Below are 14984 nucleotides of genomic sequence, written 5' to 3'. Positions count from 1 at the left end.
GAAACTCCAATAACCCACTATTTCTAATCATATTGTTGAAAGGAACAAATGATGCCGCACTTCTCAGAGATCCTCCCTCTTTTTCATGATTTCCTGTAATCTCATTTAAATCACCAATAATAAACCAGGGTTCTGATCTCGAAAGTCCATATCTAGTCAGGCGTTCCCACACCTGTTCCCTCAAATCCTGGACTGGATCCCCATAAACAAATGTCAAATAAACCGTTTTTCCCAAAGCCACTGCTTCCACGTCTATCATTCGATTACTTGAATATAGCACCTTGACCTGATAATCATTATTATAGTAAAGCGCAAGTCCCCCACTCCTTCCGACTGGATCAACTGTGACGAGATTATCAAATCCAAAATGTGACTGAAACCGTTGAACGAACTCAACATCTTGCTCAGTTTCCGATAAAAATAAAAAGTCTGGTTTATGTTTATGCCATATCTCCTGTAAATAACTTATAGTCCACTTACTTCCCATTCCTCTGCAATTCCAACTAAGTGCTCTCATTATAAAATCTGCGACGAGGCTCCCAAGAGCTGTTTAAATTGGGCTTAAAGATACCCTGAAATCTCAACCACCATACCATAAAGTTCACCCAAAAAGTCCACGCCAATACCGTTTTTACCAGCATAGTCTCACAACCCCATAATAGTTCATTTCGACAAACTCTCTTACTGAACCTATGAATATGGAAAAATTTACCAGACTCTCCAATGAATAAAAGAGTTTTTGTCTCCACGTAGGAGATACTTTCCATTATACTTCCTGCCAAAGTGAATTCAAAAACATTTTTTCTCATTTTGTCTTCTTGCATTTGTATATAATGTATAACCCATTCCTGTTTAAAAATTCCAGCTACAATACGTAACAAACCTATATCCAAAAACATGAGAAGCCATATATAAGACCCGATCCTACCCCCATTTAAAATAAATCGTGTAGCACATGAATTAGCCAGAAACTTAGACCATATAACATCTCTTGCCTTATGCCACCTTAGTATAAACCATAAAGTACTTATAACCTCTTTTCCCAAGTTGCCAAAACTCCTCCCATATAGTGACCGTACAGTCTGCCCATGGTTTAATGAGACCAATGACCAGACCTGATTCCCACCCACTCCATTGTGCATTAACAAACTCCCAATGATCCGATATAACTCCAGTCTATCTCGCTTCTCCTTATTCCTGAACTCAGACCACTGGACCACAAAGTTCCTCTCAATCCTTATCTCTCGTATTCTACTATAAATGCAAAAAGCATAACAAACATTAAGTTTATTCCAGCCAAAATAATAACCAAGAGCTGCATACACTGCAGTACCAAAATAAAACCATAAAGATCCCAACCCCAACCACAAATAAATGCTCACTGAGCTTATTTTTAAAACATAAGAAAAGACTCCCAATCCCCACCACAATACATCTTTTATTGTGCTATCCATAAAATAATTAACCCGGTTTTGCTGAGTTCTTAGGGTTTAACGGACCCTTCTCCTCCGCTTGCTTTAATCCCTCTCCTCCTCCTTGACGCTTGCTTGACTTGGAAGCACCATTCTTACGCGGGGAAAGCACTGCCTGAACAAGCCGCAACTTAGAAGTTCCCATTGCTATCCCTGGCGGCTTCTTAAACAAGACCTTACGTGCTCCCTTCTTCTTCTCCTCCTCTCCCACTTGGGCATCTTGGTCCCCATTCCCACCCAGTTCCTCCTCACCCTCTGCTATACCTCTCATATCCTCATCAGTCTTGATTGTTTCCTCATCCGTAAGAGCTTGGAAATCATCAACGCCCTCCGAGAGCTCTTCTTTGCGTCCCTCAATCGCCACTGATCCATCCAGAGTCATTGCCACATTGTCTCCAACAGCATTCCCATTTCCCACTAGGTCCATAGCCTGTTCAAGGCCATTCACCAAGTTCTCTATCTCCGTACTATCTCCTAGCTCCCCCTCCACATCCATACCTGTAGCACTGGCCCCACTTATCGCAAGCTTCGCACCGTTGGGTTCCGGTAATGCCAACTGAGGCTTCTCCACCTTATGCAGATTCCTCGGCCCCCTCTCTATAACACCAATCTCGCCCTCTTCCCTTGGTTCCTGACGTTCCATCTCCACTGTACTTCTTGCATTTCTTGCTCCCCGTTGATACCTGTTTCTATCATCTTGTACTTGATACCTTGGTTGTTCCCAACGGGTATTACGCGACCATGCTCTTTCTTCCTCTCCTCTGTTGGGACCACGATAGGATGAGGGCCTCTTGCTTCCTCTTTCCGGAACCTTAACCCACTTCGACTCCGGTTCCTCATACATTTTTCCTTTACCTTTGCCATAGTAACCTCTCTGATCCTAGAAAGTCTCTTGATTGCCTGCTTCCCCATTGATCACCACTCCCTTATAACTCCTTGCCCGATCCTCCTTTTTCCCTTCTGTCCCGTCCTTAGTTTCTTTTTTCTTTGGAGGGTTCGGATTCAACGGGCACTGATCCTCGTCGTGACACAGCTTGAAACATAGCTTGCAAAACCCAAACAGCTTGTCGTATTTCAGAAGAACCGGCACCTCCTCCCCCTCATAGAACTCACCACCCTTGAAATCAACCGTTGTTTCAAAGCATAGTTCCTTGGTACCATCAATCACAACCCTCATCTTGCCAAAGTCCAAGTCCACGTCTGTTGTCTCTCCAATAGCATCACCTATGCTCTGGAATGTTGCTGTTGACCAAAACTCCAACGGGACTCCCTCCACTTTGATCCAAAAAGGAATCTCTGATGGAAAATTCCTAAGCATACGTGGTTGCCATCTTGCCAACGAGAGCATCCAGTAGTCAAAATGGTATGGCTGCATCTCCATTACCGCTTCAATGTCTTCCTCTCTCTCAAAGTGGAACTGAAACTTCCCCATTCCCAAATCAGCGCCCGTTACCCTCTCTTCCACCTTCCAAATCTTAGGTAACATTACCAAAAGCACATCAACCTTTTGTTTCTCCGGGTTCATGCATCGCCCCACCAATGTCAATGCATAGCTCTTGATCAGGTCCGAGTTATCAAAGTGAGGAACGGATATCTTCAACCGCTTCCGAGCCATCTCACCATTCTTCATATCTCCCCCCGTACCTACTAGCTGGCCCTGAGTCATTGAAAAAAGAACCAAAAGCCACGAAGTGAAAAAAATGTAGTTATATGTAAGACAAGTTGAAACTATAAAACAACAGAACAACGTCCATCTGCTTTTATAGCCAAAACTACTCCAGTCAAAATTATTCTCCCAATCAAACCCATTAATACCATATCTGCTCCAAATGATTTCCAGAATCACCACTATCCCAAATCCCCTCGTAACCATCTTAACAAAAATCTGAAACAAAATCTCCATAATCTCCAAAATTTCCTCAACACTCCCCAACCAAATTCCTATTTCCAAAACTTTACCAAAACAATCTCGTATATTAATATTCCAATCCATCAAATGGTAACAGAAGATGAGAAGAATATCGTTTGACTATTGATGGTACTCATACCTCCCAAATCCAATAGATGATTTACCAAATTCCCAATCTCCACCCCATATCGGGGAAGATTCCAGATCCGTTGAGCCACCATCATAACTCTGATCTCCTCGATCTCTTGAGATCTCCTAAAAATTCCTAAATGCCATTCTCCTTTGATACTCCCCATCGCCATACTCGTATCATAGTGATAGAGATCCCTGCGAATCCATGTTAATCCAAAAATCCCCGGATCCCAATCCCGTAACCGCATCGAACCCTAGATAATCGCCATCGCCGTCGCTTTCTTTTAGAGAGAGTTTTTTAAAATTTAGAGTACATTTAGCATGTGACATCTCATTTTAATTGTACTATCGAATTTATTCATATTTAAATCACAATAGCATAAATATATTTTATATTTTATACTTTTCTCTAGGAACTATTTTTTTATTTTAAGTTTTTTTAAATTTCCTAATAGATTTTACACTTATGTCAATGTATATGTAAATAAGCAATATATTTTTTCAAAATATGGGCTCCTTAAAAATGGAGCCCCATTCGTATATTTCATATAAATGTTCCAGGTCCAGCTCTTTACTTGCTTAGCAGCAATAGGCTATAGCACAAATTGCAAAGTTAATTAATTTTAATTTCATAAAATTTATTAATTTATGCAATTCAGTAAAACTATTAAACAAATTAAATAAAGTTATATTAGTATATAATTTCATGACTAGTGTAGTGTACCTTTTGATGATTTTGTTTCGATTATGAACGGTTATTCTATTATTTAAAGAATAAGTTTGAAGTGATTTGGGTAAACAAAATAAAATAAAATAACTAATGTAACGCAACTCTCTAAAGAATAGCCGCCGAAGGTTCATATATATTAGTATACTTCTACTTGCACTATATTAATATATACTCGAGAAAATAAAGTACGCAGAAAACTTTTAGATTCCTAATTACTTTCGCTTTATATACAGTAATAAAATTTAAAAGCATATTTTCATGACTAGTGTACCTATGAATTTCTCTAGAGAATAGCTACCGACGGTTTGTATATTCTATTAGTATACTTCTGCCGTCCAGTATATTAATATATACTCGAGAAAATAGAATTTTAAATGATTTTTTAAGACAAAGTATATCAAAATCATAAACTTGCTGACACACAAAATCAAAAATAGTGTCTTGTTATCTTTGTTAATATTATATTTACTAGAGATTTTTTCCGCGTTTCGCGCGGATTATGTCTTATAAATTTATTTTATTTATAATATTATTTGTTAATTTTTTTCTTTTATATTAACTTCTTGTTTTTCCAATGTTAGTTTTTCTTAATTTAAATTTATATGTTAATAATTTTTCATTTTTTTGTTGTAGATGGAGAATTATATTTTTTATTGATGGTTTTTTGTATGTGATAGTGACATAAACTTTTTGAAATTTTAAAATAATATTATATATAGTACGATTAACACATTAAAGAAGAGAAACATATTCAGACACATTTTACACAGGTTTTATATGCATAATTTTAAACATTATATATGTATATATTATAAGTTTGAAACATGTAAATGCTTTCTAAAGCTAAATACTTGTTATGAGTTTACATAACTTATCGAAAGTTTTATCTCTTTTTAAATTCAAATCACAGAAAAAATATAAAAAATTCAGTATAGATAGGTTTTTTGGGCTTTTAAATCAACACTGAAAAATTACATGAATCAGATAACAACAGTTTTGTAAACAACTGGATAAAATTTGACCGAGCCAAAGATTTTCACACAATATGTTCTTTCTTCTTCAAATTGCGAAGAGCCTATAGGCACAAGAAAAAAATCATAATTTTTGTTTTCACTTATATAACATTTTTTCTCCTTTACACACGGAGTTTATTACACTGCTATAAGCAATGTAGAACTCTATTCATATAAGATTCACATCTATGCATTTTGACAAAGAAGAATTTCAGCCATCTTTAGTTTCGGAATGTACCAACTTCAGTCATATACACTATATTTTCTCTATGATTCAAAACTTATAATTTTAATATATGTGTAGATTTCCATGTGAAAAGGCACGCACGCCATCTATCATTCAACCTATTACTTTTTCCAAAGTAAACACTATAATCCTCGTTTGGTTAGCTCCACAAACTAATCTCTTTGGATCAGTTTATCAAAAAATATGGATACTAATGTCAGAAAAGAATATAAACACTATCAACAATACATATTGGCACAAGAATATTTGGTTCAAGGAACATATTCCACGTAATACGTTTATATCATGGCTGGCTTTGCGGAGAAGACTGCCAACCAAGGATCGCTTGAGGCGTTGGGGATTAAATGTCTCAGGAACGTGCGCCCTTTGTAATCTGGAAATAGAGACTCACCATCATCTCTTCTTTGAGTGCTCTTTCTCTCGCTTGATATGAGAGCCTTTTGCTGCTGAAGTTTGGATTTCTCCTCCGGCTGATCTACACTCTGTTGCAGCCTAGATCAATCAACCTCGCATCAACGTAGATGCACATGCTACTCCAGTCATCAAGCTCTACTTTCAGTCATGTCTCCTCACCTTCATCAGTCATCCTTGCCTCTTTCGACCGTATGATGCGTGACCGTCTCCTCTCTTACCCGGTAAGTTCTTCTTTCTCATCTTCTCTACTTCTTTTTATATTTCTTGTATAAGACTTCCTTAAGGCTTTTTTTACTTTGAGTTGTTGTTGGTTGTTTTTGTTTCCTTACTGTAATAAGTTGTTTAAAAACAACAGTGTTACCTTTTAGAAAATAATAATCTTAACATCTTACCAAAAAAAAAACAACAAATATTGACTTATTTAGGTGAATATATATTTTATTTTAAATCATTATAGTGGACGAATAAAACACCATAATTTGTACAACAAATTTTCTTAGATTCACCTCATCATACTCACCATTTTGCCATTTTAATTACATAATTTTACATGAGCTTCTTCATCCTTCCCGGTTATTTTCTCTTTATTTATAACTACAATATAATGTTATAAATTATATATATTATAAATTAATAATTTATTTACCCTTAAAGTTTAACTATTAAAATATAACATAATTCAATATAGATATATGATTCTATTAATAAATTAGCAGTTACAAATTTGAAATTTCTAGAAATATCAAAAGTTGTATGTTAGTTAATTATTTTCTAAATGATATTTATTTTTAATTCTTTTTAGATGAGAATATTTTGGCTGAGGTGGATAGTCTCAAAAGCCTTGAATTTAGTCCCTTTTATATAGTAGGATTAAAATTTTATAACTATAGGTAGATATGGGCATTCGGGTACCCGTTAGCGTTCGAATCGGGTTTTTCGGATTTCGGTTCTCTTTTATAACACCTCCGAGGTCTCATTCTAATAAATTTGCAAGTACGGGTCGGGTTCGGATATAACACATCGGCTTCGGGTTTGTTTTGTATCACATCATAGAACCCATAAAGTAATCATATATCATTCAGATGGGTTATATCGGATCTGTTCGGATATACCCGAAATAAAATCTAAAATTTAAAAGTAAAACATAATAAATATATATATTTCTTTATATATAATTAAGTATTTAAGGTATTTATTAAAACTTTAAATACTTACTATTAGATAGCATATCAAAATAAATATGAAATTGAATATTTGAAGTATATATTCATGTTTTATATAATTATATTGTATATTTTTTTGGATATTCGGATCGGTTTCTTCGGATATCTTATCGGACTTTTTGGTTTTTTCGGTTTTTCTGGTTACCTGTTCGGGTTCGGTTAATAACACTTCGGGTTCAGATATGTTTTGTACCACCTTACAAGATTCATTCGGATATTTTTTACATTTCGGACCGGGTACGGATCGGATTTTTTGGTTTGGGTTCTTTTTGGATTCGGTTCGGATGTCGGGTTACGAATATTATGCTCAGGCCTAACTATAGGGTTGCTTCTATGTATACATTTTCTGTGTTTTTTTATTTAGGTATTTAGATTTTTTGAAAATTTTATTATTGTAAAATTTTTTTTTCTTTTGTTATTAGAGTTTTCGTTGATAACATTGGAACATATACATGTAAAACACGAAAACCTCGGAAACACATAAAAATCACTAAACCCAAAAGAAGGAAACTAAAACCCAAACACACGGCCGTCGTATCAACATCCAGAAACTACACCAAACTCCTACAATCCTTTATAAATCCAGAAGCAAACCATCAAAAGATAAAAAATAAAAACCCAATAATCTATAACTAGCAGGAATTAGTAGAAGAGGCGGCTACAACAATCACAAAAACGCTACAACCCACTTTACACCGCTTCAAACCTCTCAAAATCAAAACCTGGTTTCATGCTTCCAACTAATCTTTGCGGTTGCGGATAGTTGCGTGAGGGTAAAAGTTTTTTTTTTAATTTTTTGTAAAAATTATATAAATAGAAAAATACATAATTTTAAACGTTTTAAAATTTGAGATAACATAAATACTAATATATATACATAGGTTTAATAATAGGATTTTATAAATATAATTTATAAAATTATTATAATAATATGATTTATAACTATAATTTTATATATATTATTTTATTACTGCGTTTTAAATTATCATTTTTGCAGTTAAATTTTTGTCTATCAAATAATTTTTTATTATTTTTGCACTGATGGCTAAACCACTCGAAAATGACCTGCAAACGCAACAATTTTCAAATGTTATGCCAATTATACAAAACACCTAATAGCGCTTGAAACCGCAACCACCTGCTTCCACAAACTTTTGCATCCGCAACCAATGCGTTTGAACCAGTCAGATTCTGAGTATATATTTCTTTGATCTATATTCGTTGGATTTTATTTTGAATTTTTTCGATGAATCAAGTTTTTAGAGATATTATGGGGGAGGAAGATGAAAATAGAATGGTTCTTATTCAAAATGATAAAAATGGAAGAGATGATGACTGTGAATAAGAAAATGGAAGAGATGAAGATAAAAGAGAGGAAAATCAGTTTGTATTTGAGAATATGAGGTGGGAAAGTGAGATCCGAAATATGAGAAGAAATTAGAGATTCAAGATTAATATTGGGTCGGATTACGAGTCAAGTGAATGGGTTTGGATAAAAGTGGTTGGGTTGGTAAATAACTTAAACTTTATAGGTTTAAATGACATTTTACTTACTTTTTGAATTAAATTTAGTTATAAAAGAAATTCAAATTAGAAGAAGGTCACAATAGAATAAAAAGATTCCATGTGTGTCACGACAGAATTTGTTTTAAGGTATACTGCATGCATAGTATCTGTCTACACATTTAGGAAGTCCTCTTCTGCTGCTGGGTTAACTGCAACTGTTGTTAAAGAACCAGAAACTAGTAAATTCTGCATTAAAGTCATTTTTGCATTGATGAATAGTATAATGGGGAATTTGCCAAAATTAACCCACAACTTGATCTTAACCCCAAACCTATATTTAAACTTGAATCAAATACAAAACTAACCTAAAAGTCTTGTGAAATTACAGCCCAACCCCTTATGACCAAACAACAAAAAACAAAAGTCATTTTTACGAATATAGCCCTAGTAAGTTGTCTGAGTTGTTTGAGATGTTGGAAGTCGTCTGGACGACTTCAAAGTAAGTATTCTGGTGTAGCTGATCTTAAAAATAATTTATAAATTTTTTAAAAAATATTTTGATAAGCGAAAAATTAAAATCATATAATTATAAACATTTTTAAGTGATATAAATTAAAATATAACAAAATTGAATTGTTTTCAACATAAATGAGTGTTGGTAGTGAATCATGGTATTCTTTGGTCTAGGGTTTGACAACATATATTGTAGTATTGTATGTATTCTTAGAGTTAGATTTTGGAAAGCTTGAATGTTTTTTTTTGAAAATTTAATTTTTTACCTATACGTGTTTATTTTTGGGTATAGTAAACACTTTTGAAGTTTAATTTGATTTTATGAAGTGTTTAGTTAGTTAATTAAGTTTAGAGGTAATGTTTAGGGTCTAGACGACTTACATTTCAGTCGTCTGGTGAAGAAATTAAAACAGACGACTTACATGTAAGTCGTCCAAATATTCCCACCTAAAATTTTAAAAAAATTATTTTCCCGCTTAAATAATTTAAACCAGACGACTTACTTGTAAGTCGTCTGGGAAATCTTCTCTTTTAGTTTCTCGCTAAAAATATTTTAATTTCCCGCTAAAAATATTAAAGTCTTCTCGATGACTTACAAGTAAGTCGTCTAGGAAGTCGTCTGAATCAAAAATATTTAACCTAATTAGATTTTTTGTCTCCCTATATAAAGAAAAATTTACACATTCTCTCTCCTCCTCTCAAATGGCTGCAACAAACATGTAATGTTCATCATTCTAAAACTCTTCAATCTCTCTCTAATCTCTTTGACTTGAAAACCCCAAACTTTATATGAATTTTTCAGTTTTGTCTCATGTCTTTCTTACTAATCTATCTTCTTTTGTAGGTTTTTAATCAGATGGTACTCATTTTCCACTCATTTAAAGGTAGATCTATTAATTTTAGATATGTATTTTTGTGTGTTCTATAAAGGTAGATTTATCTAATCTTCCACTCATTTTCTTTGTTTTAAGTCATTCGAACGTTTTTGGATATGCAGGTTTTTCAGATCTGGATTTTATATACAGGTTTTTCAGATCTAGAAGACTTCTGGGACGATTTACATGTTAGTCGTCTAAAATATAATGCACTAGACGACTTCCAGGAATTCTTCCATTTCAGTCGTCTGGACTTTCTGGAAGTCGTATGGACTTCATGGAAGTCTTTTGACGAAGTCTCCCTTTCATAATAGATCTGAGCGTTTTGGTAAGTTTTTATGTCTGATTTTTTTTTCATTTTGTAACTTCTTGTTGTATAAAGTTCTTACTTTTTTCCCAAACTAAAACTCTCCAAACCCACATTAATCTCTTTGACTTGAAAACACCAAACTTTATATGAAATTTTCAGTTTTGTTTCATGTCTTTCTTACTAATCTATCTTTTTTGCGGATTTTTAATCAGATGGTACTTATCTTCCACTCATTTAAAGATAGATCTATTAATTTTAGATATGTATTTTTTGTGTGTTCTATAAAGGTAGATTTATCTAATCTTCCACTCCCATTTTTTCTGTTTTTAAGCCTTTTGAACGTTTTTGGATATGCAGGTTTTTCAGATCTGGATTTGATATTCAGGTTTTTCAGATCTGGAAGACTTCTGGGACGACTTACCTGTTAGTCGTCTAAAATATAATGCACTAGACGACTTCCAGGAAGTCTTCCAGACGACTTTCATTTCAGTCGTCTGAACTTCCTGAAAGTCATCTGGACTTCCTGGAAGTCGTCTGGACTTCTTGGAAGTCGTCTGGACTTCCTGGAAGTCGTCTGGAAGTCGTCTGGACTTCCTAGAAATCGTATGGACTTCCTGGAAGTCGTATGGACTTCCTGGAAGTCTTCTGACAAAGTCTCCATATCAAGTGGAGTCCAAGCTTGTCTTTGTAGAGGAATGATCTATAATAGTTTTGTTTGTGGTCTGTTATGTGAATTGCATGTCTAATCTTTTAGTTGTGAATTTTTTGTAAAATCAGTAATAATTTTTCCCAAGATGTAATACATGTGCTAACAATGTGTTTACATCTGAATTACATCGAATGGAAATTCACCTTATTTGCAATTGTGTGCTATGTTAGACTTTTTCATTTCACATTATGTACATCCAAATTCATACTTGTCTTACCTGTTTCCCAAATTCTATATTTCAATTAGGGTTCGTAGTTTCAATTTAAGGTTTAGTGATTAACTAGTGTTCTGTCCTGTACTACGTACGGGCACAAAAATTAATATGCATATCTTATGAAACTCTAATATATACAATAATATTGGTCGAAGATCCAATGAGATAACTGATGAGATCCTCAAAAAAAATTTCCTACCTGATATACTGTTGTTATAATCTGATCCAGTAAAATGATGTGGATTCTCTAGTCTAGTGTTGTGTTAGAAGAATTCACTCACTTGTACGTACATCGTTTTAACTTTTTGTTTTTGTTTTTATTGGCTCTTCAGATTTTGCATAATACTTGTGTTAATGGTCCACTAATCACGTATTCCCTCCTTTTCTATATAGAAGCATTACCAAAACATGCAAAACTTCTAATAAATTAGAACTTTTTGATTGAAGAATATACCTTTCTAAAGATAAGCCATAAAAACTAATTTTAAATAGCCAATTCTTTATATAGAGAGAATGTACTTATGTTTACCTCATTTGCAAACATTGCTCTGGTTTCCCTGACCTTTTGAAGAATTAAGCTCTGAAAAAATTGAACACTCAAGTTACGTCTTCTATCTGAATCATTTTAAACGAATCAAATGATATTAATTTGAACATAATAGAAAAAGAATATGAATATAGTCACAGACCTGTACTGATTTTTGTTTATATACTGAAAAGCTGGGGAAAAATGAATATGAAACTATGGAGAAGAAGAGAGAAAAAAAACAGTTATGGAAAATTATATAGTAGAAGATGAAACAGGTTGAAGTCATATCATGATTTGAGAAGTTATATATGACGTGAAACAGATTCATAGATCAAAAGTTATGTAGGAAAAAAATTGTTTGAAGTGGTGAAAACTAATTTTGAACGTGGGGTGAGATCATTTGAGAAAATATAGGAGTTTAGTTATATTTGAAGTTGCAAATTTTGGAAATTACGTGATGTTTTTTTTAGCTTTTTTTCGAATTCATTTTTTTTTTGAAAAACAATAGCCATATGTCATTATTTTAGTGGGCAAGTGACTTGTGCTTTAGTATATAAAGGATGTATAAGTTTTAGTTTCTGGAAGAATAAATTTCACAATTGCCGATATCATAACCTACTTCCATGAAGGCATACTCATATAAATTGAGAAAGTTGCTAGAGTCTTATCATATTGCAAACGTCATTTTAACATTTCTATGTCATATGCAGCATGTAGAATATAAAGTCAGGGGTCTTGTACGTCGACCGTTGAGTTTTGTTTCTCGCATATTTGAGTTGCCATTCGATTAGGGTTCATATTTTCTATTTAGGGTTTAGTGATTAATTTATAAGTTTTAGTTTCTGGAAGAACGAATTTCACAATTGCCGATATCATAGCCTACTTCAATGAATGCATACCCATATGAACATTTGAGAAAGGTGTTAGAGTGTTATCATATTTCAAATGTCATTTTAACATTTCTATGTCATATGCAGCATGTAGAATAGAAAATCAAGGGTCTTGTACTTCGACCGTTGGGTTTCGTTTCTCGCATATTTGAGTTGTCATTCAATTAGGGTTCATATTTTCCATTTAGGGTTTTGTGATTAATTTATAAGTTTTAGTTTCTGGAGGAATGAAATTCACAATTGCCGAAATCATAGCCTATTTCATGAATGCATGCCCATATGAATATTTGAGAAAGGTATATAATAGAAAATCAGTTGTCTTGTACTTTGATAGTTGGGTTTCGTTTCTCGCATATTTGAGTTGCCATTCGTTTAGGGTTCATATTTTCCGTTTAAGGTTTAGTTATTAATTTATAAATTTTAGTTTATGGAAGAATGAATTTCACAATTGCTGAAATCATAGTCTACTTCTATGAATGCCTTCTCATATGAACATTTGAGAAAGATGTTAAAGTGTTATCATATTATGACTGCCATTTCAACATTTCTATGTCATATTCATTTCTATGTCATATGCAATATACTCTTGCATTATATGTGTTTTATACAGTTGTCAAACTCGCATCATATAATTAGGTGTCCTTAAAAGAACCACGTCTCTTAGTTTTGAAAATGTAACTGGCAACTGGTTACCTGAAGGGGTAGAACTGACTTGATTGAAACCAAAAAGTCTGACATTAAATTATGTCAAAATCAATGTTAGTTCCCTAATTTGTCAAATATGGGGGACATTTGCTAAAACCAACCCAAATATTCAAGTCAAACCTAAAAGTGTACTCCACTTTCAGTCAAATGCAAAACCAACCTAAAGAGGTAGTGAAAGTACTACTTAACCTTTATGACCAAACAAAAAAAACAGAAATGTATTTTATGTTTCTATCTTTGGGAAATCTACACGTAATAAAAGAAGTCTACATATATATAAAGACTTCCTACGAAGTCTCACTTATAGACTTATTTTGTAGTCTACACTCTAATTTGATCTAATAATTTAATTTTGAAAATGTATAAAAATAATTATTGTGATATTTTAACTAATCATCAATATAATGGATAATATAAAGTAAATAAATTAAAATTTCCATATAATTGAACAATTTTGAAGAATATATATTAATTTAGTTATCATGTGTTAGACAATGTTCATAGTTTATAAACAAAAGGTTCTAACATGTTATGTCTTTTAGTGGTTGATTTCATAGAATTAGATTTTAGATTTTGATTTTTTTTTTTGTTTTATTAACTTAAATCTGCATATTAATGTTTAGTAGTTTATATTTTGTATAATTGAGACATTTTGATTATCAAGCAAAACATTTAAGGTTTGATATTTGTGGTTTAGGGTTTCGTAGACCTACAATAAAGTCTGTTTATCTGAAGACCTCTTTTTCAGTCTATATTTTTCAATTTGTTTTACAAAAAATCATTATATTTAAACTGAGTTAAGTTTCTTAAGAATAAAAAAGTGAAATCATATACTATAACTATTAAAAAATAAAGAAATAAATTTAATAAATCATATATTAAAACTATTAAAATAATAAAAAATAAATAACAATAATGAAATTATTTTAGTAGACTTCCAAAAAGGTCTATTATATTACAGTAAAATGTACTCCAAAATTTTAATTTTAGTAGACTTCAAAATAAGTCTATAGTGTCGTAAATTTTAACCTAGTTACATTTTTGTCTCCCTGTATAAACAAAATTTATACAGTCTCTCTCTAAAGTGGCTGCACAAGTGTTTAAAACTCTCTCCATTCTCTCTAAAATTCTCTCAATTGTTTCTAAAACTCTCTCATTTCTCTTCTTTTTCTCTAAATTTTCTCAAGTCTTTCTCACAATATTATCTTGTCATTTTAGATATTATGATTCATGGTTTTCATCTATAGATTTTAAATGTGTATTTTATGTTATTTATTTCTCACAATATTTTTTTTTGTAGGTATTATCACTCATGGATTTCATCTTTTCCTCTAAAAATGTAAGTATTAAATTAATAGATTTTAAGTATGTATTTATATGTTTATATTCAAATAAATTTATTGATCAAGCTCTGTGCATTAATTTGCTACTAGTTTTTCTTATAAATTCTATTTTGTAAAGTATTTTCAGATTTAAAATTATTTTCACATTTTAAAATGTATAGATTTTTCAGATCTGAAAATTATCAGACAGTGTAGACTTCTTAAGAAGTTTACTAAAGCTAGTAGACTTCATATGAAGTTTACTAAACCA

This window comes from Brassica rapa, chromosome A02 (genome assembly GCF_000309985.2).
Source record: "Brassica rapa cultivar Chiifu-401-42 chromosome A02, CAAS_Brap_v3.01, whole genome shotgun sequence".
In the NCBI taxonomy this organism is placed as follows: domain Eukaryota; kingdom Viridiplantae; phylum Streptophyta; class Magnoliopsida; order Brassicales; family Brassicaceae; genus Brassica; species Brassica rapa.
This window is presented reverse-complemented; position numbering follows the sequence as displayed.